Below are 16,267 nucleotides of genomic sequence, written 5' to 3'. Positions count from 1 at the left end.
TGAATGCTAATTTGATAGGTGCTGTTGCAAGTGGGCAGCATCCTTAGTTTGGGGAGGACTGTGCACCCCCCCACAGCCCTTAGTAGATGCCTATTGCTTATAAGTCTGGTGAGGGAGAAATGTGTGTCCTGCTGTTTTCCATTGTTGTGCAGCTTGTGCTCAGTGAGCAATGCTGTCCTCAGTGACATAGCTGGACAGTGGGCTGATATATTCTGGTTAAAGGTGTTCAGTGTCAGCTGAAAAAAATATTATTTCCACCACCCCACCCTTGCTGGGTTGTATTCCTGCCTGTTCCATAGCTTGTTTGGGGTTACAAATCATCTCACTTTAAATGCCATGTCTCCATCCTCCTCTTTCCTTGTATGCTAAGTGTAGAAAACAAATGAACTTCATCTGAACTTTGGTCTGGGCCTGATTCCATGATGGGACACAGGTGGCGATGGTTGAGACTCACATGATACATCGCTTTGGCTTGGAGGGCTATCCCTGAGAACACCCACTGAGCAGGAAGATCCTGCATGCAGCCTTGAACTGGCACCCACACAGCCAAAACAGCTGTTGCAGGTTATAAAGAGCTGATAAGCACATTGCACTGCACCCAAGCAGCAGCTTTTATTCCATGCCTGCCTGTAAGTAACCTTTAACTTACAGGTGGTTTTGCATGAGGTTTGTGTACACTAACGGCTTACCTCCTGCAGCTTCTAGGCTGCTTCCCCATAGATAACGAGAGAGATCTTTATGGAGTTTTATCCTCTAAGAGCTCATGCCACTTCTCGTCCCAGAGCTTCCAGCATTCTCGGCTGCCTCTTGCTAACAGAGATCCCAGAAAATGTTGAAGCTGCCTTGCCTTTACTGTGGTTTAGAAGATTCAAAAGTAGGTCTTTGTTAGTGGGTTAAAATGCCATGTCATAAATATTTCCAGTGGTCAAGAGGATTGGTTGCTAGAAGAACTTTTTGGTACAAATATCAGCTTATGTAGCCTGTGGCCTGGCCATGATAGCACAGAGGAACGTGATGCTGTTCAGTGAACAAGATCAGGAAACTTCTCTTCCTTTTTCTTCTTCCCAGGAGGTATTTTGTGCACAGAACTGTCTTCTGTATTTTGCCACATAAACTTGAGAAAGCCTGGACATCATGGACACAGGGAACAATCAGGCAGGGGAGGAAAAATAACTCCCTCAGACTGGCTCCGGTAATAATGTCACTGACAGCATAATCACGGCTGGATGTGGCCTTTGTTCAAAAGAGATGGTGCCCACGAGTGAACTTCTTTTAATAATTTTTAATCGCTTCTGCTTGAATTGCTCCCAGATTTCCATTTCAATTAGTTAAGGCTAGGAGAGCACAGTGATAATTTTATTTTTTGTTGTTATATGCAATGTTATTATATTTTGCATTTTCATTCAAACTAGAGTAATTACTTTAGTATCCATGGTGACAAAACATGCTAGCACAAACATGAAAAGACCTTGGTCTGGCAGCAGTTTCTTTACTGTGTAATCAGTTGCTCCTTTGAATTAAAGGTATATCTACCTTCAAATGATTGAAACAAACTGCACACTTAGCTGTACCATTTGTAATCTTTGAAAGTTCTCCGCAAGATTTTAGTATAATTTCTTTTTTTAAGGAAACTTCATTGAAATAAAATGTTTTAACTGCCTGCTCAACCTATTTTCAATGTATAGTATCTATAAAATATTAGGCACGCTTCAGAGGTCTCTGCTTTCATCACATCAATGGAATTCTGTACTTATTCCTTGTGGAATGGAGTTATGAGAAGATATTCTGCCATCGGTATGAGATCAAAAGAGGTAATGCTGGTCCTTTGCCTTTTGACATCTTCTTTCCCATGGAATATGTAGGTTTTTCTTGCACTGATCTTGCTAATTTATTTATTTGCATCTCTATGTTGAATATTAAAATAGAAACAGACTTTTTAATTTGTGCTGTAACAAAAAAAAAAATATTTCCTTGTTGGTTTAATTTTAGTGCCCAAAAGGGACTTTGATCTCACAAGCTCAGAATGATAAGCATGTTATATAGTTTGTGGATTGCTCTCAAAGGCTTATTCCAACCGTTTGCCTTGTTCTCACTGAAACATTTGTCAAGATAGCAACTCACTTATGATATCACAACTGAAATGATTCTTTACAAGTACTGTATATGAGAAACAACCATCTGGTTTTGCTTTCAGTAGGATATATTTTTCTGCAGTGTTCATGGCGCTTTCTAGATCTCTGATTTTCATTTTGATCGGTTGGGTTACATTCATCTGTCTTGATGCACAAAGTAAGTAGTGTTATTTTTATAAATGCTTGTGAGTCTGTTCCTGCTTTTATTGAAATTGAACAAAATTAAATTTATTAAATTAATACAAATCACAATCGTAGAAGTTCGAAATACATTGATCTGCTGACTGATGAAATAACATCTAAACAAGCAATCTTCTTGGTGCTTATGGAAGTGGTCTGTGGACTTTCAGGGGCTCCATGATCACAAGCTGGAAACCGCTGCTGTTTTATGTACAGTGGGTTTTTACAAGTTCACTTTGAAATTTTTCAGGTTTGGCTATTTTATATCTGCAGCAGATACAAAATATTTAGGCTGAACTTGAGTCTAAGGATGTATAGTTTTGAAGTTGGGATCATCTGAATTCCTTGCTGCTGTTATTCTGCTAAATTCAATTGCAGTAGTGACCATTTTTACATCTGGTATTTGTTGTAGCAGTAAGGACTCCCTTAGAAGTTCTCTTTGGTATGTTTAGGAGAGAGCTTCCAGGAAGTGAAAACTGTGCCATCCACCAGCTGAATGTGGGAGTAGCAACAGTGTCTGTGTGCCTAAACTTCAGGTCTTAGTATAATTTTGGTCCTTCAGTCTTCTTATAGAATCTTCACAACAGTGAAAATGCTCAAGTGTCTTAGCTTTTTTTCTAATAGCTCCAGAGGATCACCAGGAATGGCTGAGGGAAATTTTTCCTTTGGGAAAAAAGCAACAAGAGTTTTTATTTAATTATTGAATTTCGTATATTCAATTGTGATGTAACGTTCCAACCACTTTCAAGCTCCAGTTTTTTTATCTTTTTCAGTAGTCCAGAGCCCTGCTTTCCAAAGAAGGCTTTTGAATATTCGGAGATGGAGGCAGCGAACTAGACCCATAGGCAGCAGCTGCTGACTGTAGAATATTCACTAGGGTTTGTTCAGTTGCTTGTGTAGAAATCTGTCCGCTGCTCACTTATAAATGAGATCCTGTAGAGTGGTGCAAATAGGAAGGCGTCTGGCTAGCCAGGCAAAAACAGCCCACTACTTTTTACCAACAATCACTTTGAATATACAGTAAGGGTGGCAAGAAGAGTGGGGACACTCTTCGCATTTGTTGCAAACACACGTAAGTCCACAAAAGTTGCACAGAGCATAGATTGCTCTATAGCAGCTCTGCTGAGTAATTCTGGTTAGGGAAGGAGGAAAAAAGCTGGTGGACTTCTGTGTGTGTAGTTTGCAGATCTAGAAAAAAAGTCTGTCACTTTTTATCACACAGAGAAAACGTAGAGAGAGGTCACTAAGGTACAATAAACCACTTATTAAAGCCACTTCTCAGGAAAAAAGTATGCTTCAAAAGTGCTGACTTCTACAAAAGTTTAAGGAGAAGAAATTTCAGGTAAATCTGTCAATGTACCTTTACCCTAAGGTCTTGGATTCTTGCTAACATTTCAGTGGTGAACAGCTTTGTGTTTACGGTTTTCTTGGGAGTAGAAAACATTTTACAAGGCCAAGGTACAAAAGCAGTTTTGGTTATCGTTTCCACAAATGTTTCGTCAGGAAATTAACATGCAGTGATTCATTACTTGTCAGGCAATAAAGCCCAAGTTTCAGTCCGGTCAGGGTACAAAGGGAGGACAATTCTGTAGCTAGACATCATCACATCCTTTTTTGATAGCTGCTTTTCAAGTTGTGAAGTCCATCATTGCAGAACTTCTGGGGGCAAGAATAGATTGGGTCCAAGACACCACTGTTTACCTACTTTGTGCAATGTTGTATAGTTTTAAACCCTGCAAATTATGTCAAGGTGCCACCATGATAAATGCCTTTCAGCTTAATTTGAGCTAGTGTGTGCATCCATTTTTATACAGCATAAGCTTTTTTACCTTGTACTATTCCTGGAAATAGTGCCTCTGTGTCATCTGTACATTACTTTGTCCTTTTCTTTTTAGAAACCACAAGTATAAATTGTGACACAACACCCAGCCCACTCATGCTGTCACGCTTTTTGGATGAATATACAGGTAAAATCATTATTCTATCCTAGAGTTGTCTGACTTGCTCCATAATACGCATAGTACTTAAACGCTTCACATAGCCAGTGTATTTTATAATGAATCTGTATTATGAATTGATTTACAATAGCCTACATGGCATACTGCTTAGTAGAATAAATAAATGCAAACCCCAAAATTACCTGATCCAAGGACCTTACTGTCGGAATAGACAGACCGGGCAAAGCAAAAGGAAACAAGGACAGAAAAATTGATGTTTACAGTTTAACTTGTCTGGTCAGCCCACAGAGCTGATGTTTTCCTTCCTACATCAGGATGAACCGCTGCCACCACAGCCCTGCTTTGCTTCTGGAGCTCTGCTCTGCTTCAGACTGGAGACTCTCTGAAAGCCAGATTTTTGTTTTGTTGGGGCAGTAGGAAGAGCAGGTGGGGTGCAGAGGAACAAGCAGGCTTGCAGTACAGGGGATTACAGAATCAATGCTAGCTGCTCGATGTATCTGCATTTTCTGTTCTAGTTTTCTGTATTAGTGTAGCATACTCTGTATTATTTTGATGATTATTTAATTTGTACAGCCTAACAGGGTTAGCATTAAGTTATCCTCATGTTTTCTATGCATGTTTAGCCTGGGTGGCAAAGTGTGACTGTGCCTTGGAGGCAAAATCCCACAATGGGGGAAGTACAGCGACTGCAAGAGAGCACAATGCAGAAGAGCAGTAGATAGATTTTTCTTTGTTGGTATTTACATTACAAATGCAGTACAGAGGATAACCCCATCATCCTTCCCTCCCACCACTAACCAGAGAGGTTACTGTTTTTAGCTAAAGGATAGGGCTGTTGTCTGTGACTATGCTGTCTGTAAGAGGCAGCCCCGCAGTCAGGATTTGATTCGCCTAACGGGTATACAGCGATCTCACAAGGCAAAGTGTTAGGTTATGGCCAAAGCGTTCCCTTCAGGATATGTCATAACCCTCAGGATCTCGTGGAAGCGTGTGTCAGGCCCATGCTGACTGTCCACAGGCAACCGTCATTGATTGCGTCTGGCTTTCAGCAAGGTGTGATACAGAGCAGTGGTTTTTTCCAGTCACTGTTGAAACATTTCTTTGAAAGCTGTAAGAGCATAGCTGCTGTGTCTGACTCTTGCATGGAGACAGAAAGGAAAATAATTACCCTTCACTCTGGTTCCTCTCCATTTAATTTTGAAGTGGCTAGCAAGAAGTCTGGCCCTTTGTGTGCATCATACGTATGAGTGTACCTGCTGACACACCTGTAATGAAGAAGCAAGAGAGAAAACCAGCTTGAATTTTTCCCAGCACTTCTTTTTTGTTAGCTTCTCTCCACTGGACAGAATACTATTTCCTAGGCAACTGCTTGATACTTCTTGTTTGAATGTCTGCAACTCTGGATGGAGGATTAGACTATATATCAGACAGCGAAGATTTTTTTATTTTTCTAGAATATTTTTTTCCACCAGTTTCATCACTGCACACGATAGTGTGATACCACACAACTGAGACACAGCCCAGTTGTTCTATGCTTAGTGCCATTGGACTTTCTCCTTACACGCAATTATAGTCCAGTATCTTTGGGCTGGTAGCTGACAGCGTTCCAGACACTCCCTGAAGTTGGAAGAAGACAAGGTTCCCTTCCTTTGGGCACTTAAAGACCGAGACCTCAAGTCTGTATGTGGAAATTAGAGATGGGATTGTTACAGAAAGGGCTTAGTATCCTAAATTAGTAGTGATGGAGTACAAAAAATGATGGAGTAAGTAATGCACACAGCTAGCGAGTTTCCTGAAGATCATGGAAAATATTTGGGGTATTCAGGGAAGATTTTGGAGGGGAGAGAGGATTATGGGTTTGAAATCCAGATAATGTGTTCCATGAGAAGATAAGTATTATTGTATAAACACAAATATATAGATAATATGAGTTAGGTAATTTTAATCTATTTAATAAAATTGCTAGTAGCACCACACTGGATTGTTTATAAGGGTACATTTCAAATACACATTCGAACACAGATTTGGTGCTTAACCAAGCAAGTAATACACTCTCTGCTGAAATGGTAGTGAGTCTAATATGAACCATGGCAATGACAAAATAACAAGTTTTACTACTGTCAAGACAATAGCTCTTAAATGCATGGTTGTAGAAAATCATGTTCAAATAGTTTCTAAGGTTGCACTGTTTTGTGTTTCAGTGTTCTGTACATATAGGAACAGATTAGAGGGGTCATACACTTACCATTCTGTAGCAAAATAAAAATGTAGGCAATCACAAGCCTGAATCCAGATTCACATTAGATTCTACCTGCTTGATAGGTTCAACTAAGATATATGAAATGCTCCTGTATTTGAAAAATACTGAAACTAGTCTCATGAAGCCCTGACCAGCCTCTTGCTGATTTTGATTACATTTCCTGACTTTGATTACACTTCAATTACATTTTGACACTAAATGTGAAAAAAGTTTTGCAGAATAAAGCTATTTTCAGAAAATGGTGGAAATTTAGGTGTAAATTATGCAAAGCTTTTAAATTCTGCACATATTGTTAGAGTGTGAATATATTGGAAAAAGTCAATTTGTGTGGTTTTAAAAACATATCAATACACTTGTGCACTTGTGCACTTAAGGGGACTTTAACAGATCTAATCATTTAGCCGAAAATGCCAAAATAACATAAAATATAACCAAAGGTAACCAGTAAATTAGATGTCAGTACATATGACATGAACCTATGGATTTCTTTTCCATAAAGCAGTCTCATTTGTTACGCTTTCTCTTACAGGTGATATAGAATGGATTACAAATATCCCACCCAATGTAAATTTGAAATTAAAAGAGTATCTATTCCCTGAACATTTACCATATGTGGAACTAGTATATAATTCTGGATCTAATAATGCAACAGTAAGGACTCATAAGCCACTGGATGTTGATTCTATTGAGGTATTTTTTTCACTGCATATAAAACCTAGATATGAAGGTTTTCTTGACAGGTATAAAAAAAGTAGCATTAAGACATACATTTTAATTGTTCGTTCTCTCACGATACAGGTTGGTATTTCAGAAAAGTGATTCATCAGAAAGAACAGCATAGACTTCAGTATATCTACCTCTCAGTAGTATCTGTTAAATGTCTCTGTTTCCTATAACTGTAAACTTGTCTGGCATCTGACAGTCAGAGATGTTCTTTCCTAATCATGTATTGTCACTTGTAATGAAAGCTGCAAATATGTGGTTATGATAGGTGTCACTTTTATTAAAACTCATCTCTGTCACATGAATTATTTCACTGATGTGAGGTTGATTAGATACAATCTCATAGAAGGCAATCCTTAATCATATGAATATTTATACAAGTGCTTAACTTCACGCATTAACAGATCCATTGGCCTCTGCTGGTTGATGCACAAAAGGATAGGTCCTTCTTCCTAGGCCATTCTTGCTCTGTAGAACTACCAGGAATCTATAAAGTAGTATTAATGTTTTTCCTGGCTGAAGTTGCTTCTGAATATGAAAATGGTGTAGTTCTGCAGGGTAAGTGGAGGCTATTTTTTATACAAGTACTGTTTCAGAGTAGCACTGTACTTGACAGAATTGAACCATACATATTTTTAAAAACACTGTTACAACCAAGACTTCTAATTGATGAGAATGTACTTACAACTTTTACATTCACATTTCTCATTTGGATATATTGCAAATGGTTTAAAACAATTTTTTATGCTTCTTACACGCATATTCTCCTATTCTCTGTCAACTTTCTATCAGGGAGAAAAGTCAAGTACAGAGATGGTGGGTTGGTGCCAGCAGTAGATGAATGGCAGCCAAATAAACTTAACAATTACTAATCTGTAATGGCTTTGCTATATATTATAAGCAGTGTGGTTTTGTACAACACACCTGTGGACTCAAGTACCAGAAGTTGTTTTGTATAATTTTGACATAAGTGTTCTTTCACAATCATATTAGGAGTTCATAGATTATATTATTTATTTGGTTGGTTGATAATTTTTTGTTAATTTTTAGAATGAACATCTCTTTTATGCTGTTGTTTGCCAAAGGATTGGAGCAGTAAGTAAAAAACATGTTTTATTAACTCTACTTTTTGTCTAAGTTTAATGCAAATTATTATCTTCTGAAATACTATTTCATTTAAAGATATGATGCAGGGAGTTAAGAGTACCTTGTAGATAACATGTTTGTTTAAATGTGCTGATTGGCATGAGCATTTTTGTTCACAGAAAGCCGAAAGTGTATTTTAAAAAGTTAATTTTAAAATAGTTTCACAAACTTTCTACTCCATTATTAAAAACAGTAGTCTAACTCTCTCATTACAGTTTTTAGAGCTGAAGGGGTGTCTCTGACGATCTCATTTCATATGGTGAAATTAAATGTTAGCAGTGTGCCACTATGTCACTGCTGTAATTTCTAATGTGTCTTTTGCTTCCATTACGAAGGTTAACGAGATAGAGAATGCACGGGATGTAGTCTTAGAAGACAAAAATGACAATTCTCCACAATTTCTACAAACTCACTATAGCACTTCAATATCAGAGGTGGGTTATGACAAATGTTAATATTTTTTCTTGTGATATTTTAAAATTACTTTTTAGGGCCAAAACGTATGAGGTTCTAATGTGACCACACTGATATTAGATCATTACATGCATTCTTATGGGACTGTTTACACTTTCTGGTGGGTGTGGAAAAGAACAGCTGAGCTGCGTGTACAGCTGGAGGCATGGGGTGAAGAAGAAACATTCATCTATCTGACCTAAAATGGAAACTGGAAATAATTTGTATGTGCTAAGGAGGTGGCATAACTTTCCTGCCCAAAGTTAGGAAGGATAGAAAAAGGGGCTTGTGACTGAGCACTTGATAATCTTTTATTTCCTCTAGGTATCTGCAATAAATTTCACGGTTTTAAAAGTGGAAGCTCTGGATAAGGATTTTTCACCTTTCTTCAGCCTCATTACTTACAGTCTTTGGGTGAGTGCCCTTTGTTTGTCAGAGACTGTGAATACCAGTCTACATTTCATATAAACTATATCTGAGTCTGTCTTGCGCTGTGCGGTTAAGATGACAAATCTGCAAAAAGATGGCATCAGAAAGACCATTTAAAATTAGAACTTATACCACAGGATCAGTCTAGCATGCACTGAGCCCCGAATCTTGTTTCTTAACATTTGTGAAATGTTTTGTGGCATTCTTCTGCTACAGCTGAGGAACTCAGTGGTACTTTTTAGAAGCAGGAGTGAAACAGTTTCCCCTCTTTTTAAAGTTCGTATTTGATTTGATGTTAATCTCCAGTCCTGCTGAGGTGTATAGGCAAGCCACCTGAAGTAAGATTATTTCAACTAGCTTCAGATATCCGCAATGGAGATCTTCACATCTGAGCTTGCTGCCCCTGCTCCTTTTATAGCTGATGAAGTGAAGCTGATGCCATTCGTCTGATCTGCTTTAGTTATTGACCACAGGACGAGATAAATCAGATAAAGTCTAATGGCACTGATAGGAGAGGCAATAGAGTGTGCTGAAGAGGAATAGCCTTTTCCTTTCCAGGGGTGGTGTTTGAGAGATTCCCGGTCCTTTATGAAGAATAGTCCAATAATTAAGGTGATAAGAGAAAGGAAAATGTATTTCCTTGTTAATCATGTAAAATACATGATTTATTCATTTAATAGGGTCCAAACTCCGATTACTTTTATATAAGGGAAGGAGATGGAAACATCATGGTGAATAAAACGTTGGATTACAAGATGATCAACCTTTTCAATTTAACAGTCCAAGCAAAGGTATGATATAAATTGAAAGAAGAATGAGAACCACAATGGTTCTACAGTGATACATCCTTTGTTATAACATCCCATTTTCTACATATTTACAACTTGGGGAGTTCCCAAGACAAAAGTTGTGTTTGCATCTTGACCTATCCTGCCGATGAAGTAGCACATATTTAATATCTGAGCCATTGTTTAAGTATCCCCTCAATACCAGCACAAGTTTCTTTCTGTGTGTATTTCTTTAAGTATGTATATTGTACGTATTTATTCTCCACTACTCTAACATATATTCACTTACTCGTTCTGGAAGGTCTATCCTACTTCTGCTGCATCTTACCACCTGCTGTCTTTTTGTGTGTCTTCTTTGAGATTTGAATATATATTTGCCTTCAATTTCATTTAGAACCAAAAAGAAGACATTTTGATATGTTTATTGTAGTATCTAGCAAATAGTACAGCTGCAGCAAATGTACTTTTCCTAAATTCTGCGTGCTGCTGTGTAACACCTGCCTGATATACAATTAATAACTAAGAGCAATTACTTTTTGATAGTATTATTCCTAGAACTGGATTTCTAGAAATGGAAAAATCTGACAGGGTGAGAGTTCTCAGGTGAAAAATGCTTGGATACTACGAAGCACATACAGTAACATTCTGCTCTATTTTTCACTGAGAAACTGCTCTTTCAGTGCAATGTTTCTTATTTTCTTCTTTTTTTTGGGATGCAGGAAAAAATTGGAAACAACAGTGATACTGCATCGTTACTAATTAATGTACAAGATTATGATACATTGAACCCCTATTTCAGTCAATCGGTGTACAACGGAAAAATCAGGGAAAAACAGGTAAAAGCTTTTCACTGAATGCTGCAAATTTAAATAGGTTATTCCTGTCCACAGTGCTTTTCTTTCAAGGATTCTTCATCACTGAGCAGCTTAAGATGGAGGCCTGCTTTGTTTTGTGCTAACTGGTTAATTGTAAGGTTACCAACAGTAGACCTCCAAGTAGCAGGTAAACAAGACATGTATTATAAGAAGCATAAAACTTTCTGCTACAATAGATTCTTCTGTGTTTGGAGGTAAAAAAAAAAAAAAAAAAGAAAAAGAAAAATCAAACAACAACAACAACAACTGCCACAAGAAAAAACTAAACGGGTTTTGTAACAGGGCTTTTACAGTTAACTTGGAATGGCAGTTGGCTGCCCATCATTCCTGGAGTTAGCTACCTGGTTTCAGTTTTAAATAGTGTAATTCCTTCATAATTCATTACAGTCAGGTACGCAAAATAACAATCTGAATGGCAAAATGTGGTTTATACTATATTGTAATATTTGTTTTCTATATAGGGTGGAAATTTCTGGATGGAATGTATTTGCTTAACTCAGGCTTTTTTGTGTATTTTCCCCCCTACCCATCCCGCCCCCCAAAAAATCACAGTGTAATATTACCAGAGTAATCCACTAAAATTAAAATAGTTAATTATCTTCTTTATTATTCCTGTTTCTTCATCTTCATGTTAACATATTTTAAAGCACACATGCTTTTGGTGTGATACCTTTGGCATTCCTTTTCTTAGAAGTTCATCTTTAATTGTCTGAAAGGAATAATTATAGATCTTCTAAAATGCTTTTGTCTTTTAAATAAATTACTGGTTTTTATTAAGGCTACACTGTAGACTTGCATATTGTTTTCCAGGAGAGTAATGGAACTGAAATGTTCAATGTTCTAAACATGAATTCCATCAATGACTACTGCTTCATAGTCTGGTGTTTCTCAAACACAATGTATCCGTCAAGTATTTTGGTCATCATTTTCCTCTGTAAAGCATGTGTGGCAGAGAATTTTTTCTGCATCCCAGTGATTAAATACATGTTTCTCGTGTCTTTAATCAAAATTGTGACTTAATGAACAATTTTAAGTTTATGTTTATTTTTTTCAAGTTAATCGAGTTAATATATGTTTTCTAGACGGGTCCTCTGGCTATTCTCCCAGAGGAGATATTGGCTAAAGATGGAGACGCAGGTATAAATGAGAAAGTAGTTTACAGCATCAAACTAGGTAAGAGCCTTTATTTTCTTCTAGACATTCACACAGTAATTTATGATATCTGTATTACTGAAGAGAATGACAAGGAAGTGCAGTTTACAGTTAGATGCCTTAACTGCATATGTCTTCACTACAGTGCTGCTGTGCGAGCTAAATTGACTTAATTTCAGTTATTATAGCAGGGTATAACTTTTTAAAAAATGTTTAGATGTTCTTAGGCTCCCTCTAATAAACATTTCCTGATCAAAGCCTAAGTCAGTTTAGAGGCTTCCGTTTGATCAGATTTTCATTCAGGACCATCTAGAGAGATCAATTCCATCAGGAGCTTTTCCTCCTCCTGACAGAATTGCTAAAAGCTCATGAGATGCTGAATTTGAGACCCTTGAAGTGTTGAGGGAATTTCCTAAGAATTGTTCTGAGGACAAAATGTTTGGGAAAAAAAAAAAAAAAAGGCGTTTCATCTGGAATATCTGTTCATTTTTGGTATGACTGGGAAGATAGCACTCATAAAAAGGGCAAATCAGGCTTACTGTTCTGGTTCATTCTCGTTAACCCATTGCAATTTGTTGCTTTTCAGTGAACCCTCCGGCCTATAGCAGCAGCTTTTTAATTAATGCAGACACTGGAGTGTTGGAAGTAAAGACTGCAGTTGACAGAGAAGAATGTCCGTATCTTGTTGTGGGCATTCAGGTATCACTTTTTTTTAGAGTTCAGTGTGTCAGAGTATCACTGTTTTAGAGTTCGGTGTGTTAATACCGAGTCTCAATTTCATAAAATAGCATGTGAATCCATGTTCCATGTTGCTGCTAGTAGTATTTCTCATAGTAATGTTAAAGAGCAGTTGGTATTAAGGCTTCATCCTGCCATTTAAAACACAAAATAAAGGAAAACTTCATTCAGTGAATATATGCAGTCATGTCATGTCCTTGTGTTAAGCTGGAACAGCGCACTGTTACCAGGGTATGGAATTTACAGCTATGAACTCTGTTTTCTAGGCAACTCAGCAAGACAATATTTTCAAAACAGCTGATGCAGTAGTTCTTGTTACTATTGAAGATGTGAATGACAATTACCCAGTATTGTCACAATCAAGTTACAATGTCTCAATTCTAGAAAATTTCCCAAATGGGATGGAAGTTCTTCAAGTAACAGCTAATGACAAAGACGAGGTAAAATGACAATATCATGGTTGCTACAGATACTGCATTTCTGAAATATAATATAAAATGCATTTACGTTATACAGGTATAGTGAATAGTGCTATAGATTTTATTTTATTTTCTGACTACCTAAATATGCTTAAGCAAAACAAACTTAATTTCACTTCTTTAAGGGGTAGAGTACTGCAGCCAAAGAATAAATGTGACTGTCTGAAACGCCTCTGGTTTGCATATGGTCCCAAATATGAAAGTGCAGAAGTGCAAAATGGATGCAAAGTTGCAATTTGTCTTCAGCCTGCATGATCTATTTCTTCTGTGTTGTTTTCTCCTCTCCCCTTCTTTTTTGGAACTGTAACGTTAATTAAACCAAAAAATTAAATGCTCTCCACCTGGAAAATAAGAAGGAAACATCCTAAAGGACTAGCTCAATGATTGTCCTATTTAATAACAAGTATCGTTACTGTTTGCAGGGAGGCTTCCAGGGAATGTTCATTCTCACTCCAGCAGATAGTCCCTTCCAGATAAGTCAAGCTGGGATCCTAACTGTGAGGAACTCCACGCTGCTAGATAGGGAGAAAATACCATCTATTCCACTACAGGTATTAAAAACAAGCCTATTCCTTTCCAAAGCAACTCGAGGCAAACAGGTGACACCTGATCTGTCCTGGCCAGAAGCTGACTCTGATCTGGATCAGCAGTTTATTTGAAGAATAAAATCCAGACTTTCACATTAGAGCTATCTGGAGAAAAATACCACCAGTAACACAGTTTACTCAGCTTGTAATTGTTGTTCATCCTTCTTACTGCTTATAGAACATGCATTTGAACAAAGCATTAATTTTACTGCATCATTTTTAAAGGTCACTGCTAGAGATCATTTGTCACCTTACTATGAGGTACACTCTACAATCAACATACTGTTGCTAGATGAAAATGACAACAGCCCAACCTTTAGAGGCACACCATATAAAAAAGATATTTTCAGCAACATGACGGCAGGAATGTCCATTCTTCAGGTACTAGAAGCACTAAGCAAAAATGACATTTTTGAGTTGAATGTATGCATGACACCTTGCTTAAACTTGTGTAGCGGCCCTATTGAATAGGGGATCTTTTTTGAACTCGAGTTCAGAAACAATTGACCTTTAATTTAAAAGCTTACACCTGTTGATATTCCGTAATCACAGTGCCCTGGATGCTCTAATCGTATCCCAGGTCAGAGAGCAAATGATAAAGGACTTTATTCTTGATCTTAGATGCTGTGCACCTTCCTGAATTCCACAAACATAAGTCACAAAACAGAATTCTTGGATTTAGTTCATGTAAGGTGTTTAATGAAAACTGAATGTTGTTAGAGTCCAGATATTGAAATAATTACAAACATTTTTGAAAGGCTGTAGAATGCTGAAGCATTGTGGATAATTTTTAGATACGATACACTTTTTTGTAAGATAGTAAACTGGTTAATTAAATAAAACAAGAAACCAGGATAAAAATTGCTTCAGGAGATGAGATATATAAGGAGTCACTATCAAAACTCATACCCAGGTGTACTGATATAATGGCTCCTGATGTGATCTCTTGAACAATCTACTTCCAGTGACTTTGAAATTACTATGAAACAAGCTTTCTGAGATACAAACTTTGTGTCATTCACCTGAGTTCCACAGGGGCAGAATTTCACTGTCACTGCTGGAATGATACTGTGTGTGCATCAAAGAGCAAACATTCTTACTGAGGTTTAACCCAGGAATTGTATAGGAAGTAGACAGTCAAAGGTATAGCTGAAATTTACTGTGGTGATATTTAGCTGATTTATATATATATAAAATTATCCAGACCTATTATTTGTTATAAATGAGGGGGGGGGGGGGAAAACTCCACAACTAATTCCTAATTATCTGCTACCTGAATGATTTTCTCTGCAACCTACACAAGAATAAGCAATTCTGTGTTACCTGATAACAGCACAGGAAACTAGAATATTTTTTTTTTTTTTTCTCCAGGTTGCTGCTGCTGATCCGGATGATGGTATAAATGGAGAGATAAGCTTTATCTTAGCTGGTGGCAATGAAGATGGATACTTTGAATTGGATACATCCACAGGACAGATCAGTTTAAAAACAGTAATCCCATTAGGAGTCAACCAGCTTAAGAATTTTGTCTTGTGGATAACAGCTATTGATGGTAAGACAAGATTTTAGTACAGGTCAGTACAGTTATTCCCAGTGATGGGCTTTAGTTTTGTTTTTTTTTTTTACTTGAAGGAATGCTGACAAAACAGGTTCTCAGACTTTATTTTAAAAATACCATACATTTTTATTGGCTCTTATTTGTTGAACATAAGACTAAAGCTTATTCATGCAAAGTAATTGCTGCATCTCTGGTAAAACTCTGCTTCCTGCTGATGCTGTTATATCAAGTCTAAGTTTTCTTTACAGCTATGGGAAGAACGTGAAAAATAACATATATCTCACACCTTCCTTTAATTATTGACTGGTGTTGCACAGCATAGAATACAGAGATTTGGGCACAAGCTAGGAATTTATAACTCAGTCATCAGTCAACAGGGAGTAAAATGAAAGTAAAATGTGACGAGTAACTTGGTCTTTGTTTCCACATCCATGCAGGTGTATTGAAAAACTAAAACAGAGATGCCAAAGCCATTTTTAGGATGACCAGCACAAATGTCATTTCCTTAGCCATACTTATTGAGGGTTTCTTTGTTTTAAAAGAAAAACAGAGAACTCAGCATTCATGATCTGAGTAAGGACAGAGATAAATGTAGGAACGGTATCCCACTCCTGGTAACATGAGCATACAAAGTGTTTTTCAGCCTCCCAATTTTCCCCTGATTTGCTCAATATGAACTCTGTGTCCTCAAATTTTCAGCTGCATGCTTAAAATGGGTACTGGGAGGAATACGGTTACAGATGAGATTCAGCAGTCCACCCTTTGTCTGTCTGTGCTAATAGGGTTGTATGTATTCAGGTTTGTATACT

The sequence above is a fragment of the Tyto alba genome, unplaced genomic scaffold (genome assembly GCF_018691265.1).
Source record: "Tyto alba isolate M040663 unplaced genomic scaffold, T.alba_DEE_v4.0 Super-Scaffold_16, whole genome shotgun sequence".
Taxonomy (NCBI): Eukaryota; Metazoa; Chordata; class Aves; order Strigiformes; family Tytonidae; genus Tyto; species Tyto alba.
Note: the sequence above shows the minus strand (reverse complement) of the source record.